Source organism: Rhagoletis pomonella, unplaced genomic scaffold, assembly GCF_013731165.1.
Source record: "Rhagoletis pomonella isolate Grant_MI unplaced genomic scaffold, Rhpom_1.0 Rhpom_scaffold_00012, whole genome shotgun sequence".
Lineage (NCBI taxonomy): Eukaryota > Metazoa > Arthropoda > Insecta > Diptera > Tephritidae > Rhagoletis > Rhagoletis pomonella.
The window spans coordinates 6,794,822-6,799,770 of NW_023458566.1; positions in this window are offsets into that span (position 1 = coordinate 6,794,822).

A 4,949-nucleotide genomic window follows, 5' to 3' on the forward strand; every position below is an offset into this window, starting at 1 on the left:
TCTTTAATTAACATTAAATGCCATATGCTGCAAGGTTAGCCTCACCTCACACCGAAGCATTGAACAAACTATGTACATACATAAATGCATCGCTTGTTGCAAATTCATGTGAAAGCATTAAAATGCTTATCAAGCACACTAAAGTATGAACTAGCTTTACTCGTTTACATATATAAGAGTATAGCATCTATTACCAAACTTGCTAAAATTAGCAACAGCATATGCAAACTGCCAAAGTTTTTCAATATTTGTCCTACGCTGAGCTCTGGCAACAACAGCTGTTATCTGCGACCTTAATCCTTGCACCTGTGCAAGTAGACACATACTTATATGTATGTCCACGTGTACATGTACATATTTATAAATACGAAACTATTTTCACATACAGGTATATGTACTGATTAGTAAACTTTAAGCATTTGCTATGCTCTGCGGCACATTGAGTAAATTTATTTAATATCCTTAACTATTGTGGCTACAAAATTAAAATCGTATCGGAACTTTGGTAATTGCAGACTTTCGTTTTAAAATATACACAGGAAAATATATCGGCATACATACTGATGCACATTCGTATGCTTATATGTACATTAGAGTGCCCACGCTACATACAAAAAATATCAGTTATACTTCTCCAAACAAAGTAGGCCGAGCTGAGCTGCGTTGAAATAAATAGGTAAAAATATCACAATTCTTGTTCTTCAAAAAATGTTATGACAAAATGGAAAAAGGTTCATAAATGTAGGAGATGTGATGACACCTTTTATAAATTCGGCCAAAATGCTCAAAATAGTGGAATTTTTTAAGAAACTTGATACATACTATTCCTTCATAAATCCTAGCGACTATAAACGATTTAAAATACAGTAATCTGTGTCTGTCCAAGGCTGAACTGGCACTCCGACTCTGCGGTCGCACGAAACCGTAATACATAGTTTTAAACTAAAGAGGATAATATTCTTCCTATCGAAAGGATAGCATAGTTTGTCTAAGGTCATAAGGCGTTCTGAGTTTTCCCCCTCAGTAATTATAGCTTTCGAAGATGACTAGCCTTCTTCCTCACAGTAACCTGGTAGCCCGCTACAAGCTTCAAATGGAAATTTGTCACAGAACATACCTGACATTGACAAGCAAGGTGCAGAGATCGGCATGAGTTGCAATTATCGGGCCTTGTCTATTTTCATTGTCTGAGACTTTATAAAAATTTAATTAAGTTAAAAAATAATATTTTACTTTTCAAAACAACAAAATCTAATAATTAAAAAAAAAACTCATTAAAAAAGCAAAAAATATAATATTTCTTTTAAAAATTATATACGCTAAAAATTAGAATTTATTTAAAAAAAAAAATTAAAAAGGAGAAATAAATAAAATAGGTATATGCAAATTAAATTAAAAAAATATATTTTTTTTTTTCTTTTTTAAACAATAAAATCAAAAAAACTAAAATAAAACTAAATAAAAAACAAAGAAAAGATAAAATAAGTTTATAAAAGTTAAAAAAATTAATTAAAAAAAAATTAAAAAAGAAAGATGAAATACAATTAAATAAAACAAAAAGAATACATGAAATAAATTTCTAAATAATGAATTACATTAAAAAAATATTCTTCTTCAAGACACCTAATTGTCTTAAAAATTCACGGGAGCTACCCTGTATTGCGATTCGAAACTCAATGCCATTCGAAAGGCGGCACGGACTAATACAAATTCAAAGTGCCAAGCATTCGAATCTGAGTGATTTGCTTTTCGAATCGCAATGCAAAGTAGACACCCATTTGTGCACTCGCCAAATAAGCAGGCACCGACAGTTTATCGCTATGAGTAAGCCTAAAAGTTCCCTGTCGTTGGACTAGTTGGGTCAGACTCGATGGCTGAACTTTCTTGTAAAGACATCTAAAATTTTTTAATTGAAAAGTTTCCCTAGAATTTGAAAAAGGTAATCAGAACTCCCACTGTTGACCTCCGCTGGCACATACAAGTAATTTACTATTTTTTAAATCAAAAATTTACGTTGCAAGTTTGGATTTACCTCACAGAGCTTGCCGCATAAATTTACAAACATTCCGCTACTTTTATATCCATAGAGTGCGTTCCACACTGTCCCTCTGTCATATAATTTAACCTAATTTGACACCTTAGACACGACCAAACGTCGCATTGAAGCAAATGTAAAGAATTGAAGGCCAATGGAGACAAATAAGCCTTGAAGAACGCTATAACACAGCCAACGAACGCAGCCAAGTCGATAGACGCACAGACGTCTGTCTCGTCAGCATGCTTAAATACTCCACGTGATAACACTTAATGTATGGATCCTTCATAAAGCGACAAAAACCCATTTGTGTTGAGAATTTAAACGTCAGCCTGCCTAACTTGTCGTTCTCTTTCAGCGTCCTACTTAAATGCATTTACGTACGTTCAACTTTTGCAACTTTAACGGTTGTAAATGTCGTAAATAGTAGCGCGTAGCTTTTCTAGTAGCTATTTTATGTGCGTATTTCTTGTAGTATCTATTTGTTGTTGGTGCTTCGCATAAATATGGCTGCGCATTGAAATGCAAAGTGAGGGGCGCGCGTATGTCCTTATTTCAGTGCTTTTCAGCTTTAATAAACATTTGCGTGCCATTCAATGGTTGGCTGGCTGCTTTATGCGAGTACTGGTATGCGTAAATGTATGCCCCTACAAAAATGTATATTTACGTACATACATACATATGTCGGTATTTGTTGTCTCCTCAGTTGTGCCTGACATTTCGTCCTTGTGATTGCTGTGTCTGCTGCCTTACTTCTTGCCAGTTGCGTCTGTGTGCTTTCCCTATCTGTCATTAAATATTTGCTACAATGTTGCACCTATTTTCTGCTACTTTCAGTATTCCCTGCGTCTGCTCTGTAGCCAAAATCATTTACTGTGTGGTTTTTGTGGTGCGTAGCTTAATTTTGCTTCAGAGAGTATCTATTCAAATGTAATTTGTGTGAAATTCTTTGGCTTTTATGTTCACGAAATTCCTTTCTGCTCCATCGTAGCGTGTAGCTATGTATGTACATATTTAGGTTGACGTAGTAATATTCTGTTGAAGGTGTCTTAAATTCTACATAGTGGCATAATAAATTACGATACTGTAGTAAAATATATCGCGTGTGGAATGCATCCTTCAAAGGACGAGATTTTCGCCCAAATTTTATGTGTTTGAATGACAGTTGGTTGGTTTTTATCGGAAGGTTTCTTTTGTACGATAGAAGTACACTGAATGCTACAGTCGTTAAGTCATGGCAACACACTTAGGCCACTTTGGTCACTTGCAGTGCCATGCAAGTTAGCTTTAGGTTCCGCTGCTTTCAATACCCCATATGGGGTGGAACCATTATGTTATCGGGCAGCTCATTCGATAAAAATAGCAGGCGACCTGGAGTCCAGGTCTGAGCATTTCTTACATGGAATTCACTGAAGGATCCTTGTAGAGAATTTGTTTTCAAAGCAGCAGAGTTCGGAATATGCGTTAAACTGGGTGGCGTCGCATCAGTTCAGTAGCTTATTATTCACTTAGGTCTCTGTGGAGAATATTCAGTAAACATCCTAGAGTTTACTGCGGCCAGAATGGTAGGGCTCAGTTCTAAAATCCACAGCCATCTTGCAGCCAGTTCAGAAGCTTGGAAGGGAGTGAAAAGCTAACGCAATTTAGATTGGAGGCTTGTAAAATGATATCTCGTCTCTTCTTATGAAAAGAACAAATCCAGTTCTTCCGTCTATTTAAAGGCTTATTAAAAAATTTTTAAATAATTTGTTTGGCTATTTAAGGCACCAGCGAAAAACTATAATTATTTCCCAATAAATGGAATTAAAACAATTTCGTAAAGTTTTACGTTTTGGAACTTTTCTTTTTATATTTTTTAATTAAAACATAGACCACACTCGATTTCTATTTTGAACAGCGAAATTTTCCAAAGTTAAACTTATTAAACTTTTTTCTAAGCTTGACCATCCCAATTTTGGAAACTTTCGAAAATCGGATGTTTGCCATTGACTGCCTAAAATCGGTTTCCTTTGGAAAAAAATTATTTTCGGGGTTAGGCTTCGAACAGGTGGGGTTTATCGACAGGGATTCTCTCTCTAACCAGTGCGCATCGGTTTGGAATCGAACCGAATTTCATTTGAAATTATCAGAATCGAGTTCAATTTTCTTATTTTATTTGGTCATGGGGAGCCTGTCCTCTCTCTTTGTCGCCTCTGGCTGTTACTAAATCAAGCTGAATTGAACAGCCTTTAGATTATCTGGCAAACAACAGACCGCTCTTTATTAGATTACCTTCTAATCGGCTCATCAAATGCTGGGCGAATGCCCTGTCAGGCAAAGAAAGTCCTACTGCGGGGAGTCAACCAGAGGGGGTCAGATGAGCTACTTCAATTTGCTAAGCGGCAACTAGCGGTACTTAAAAAAATAGTGCTGACCTGCAATTGTGCGAAAGGAGTACATTCGAAACGATTTAACATCACACTTTTGGACCTGTATTGCCGCAGTGCTTTAAATGATGAGAAGGTGAAATAAACTCAGCGTTACTAAGAAATCTCGGGTCGTATTTCATCAACACTCCAGATGAACTCTCGTGAGATGAACATCAAATAGCCGCTTGCGGAATCCGTTCTCGAAAATATCTATTAAGTAGTTGATTTTTGACAAGCGTAATTAATGCTTCTTTAAGAAACCAGATAAAAGGAAGTTTATACTCTCTTCTTCAGTCTTAAGTACCTTCCATATTCTTAAGTATGTAAATTGTACATTCTCTATTAACATATTTCTTACTTCGATTGTTCCTTTTGAAATTAAAATTGTTCACTCTTCTTTTCAGTTTAACACATCAACGTGTTGCATTAAAAGAAATTAGACTGCAAGAGGAGGAGGGCGCCCCATTTACGGCGATACGTGAAGCCTCGCTGCTGAAAGAACTGAA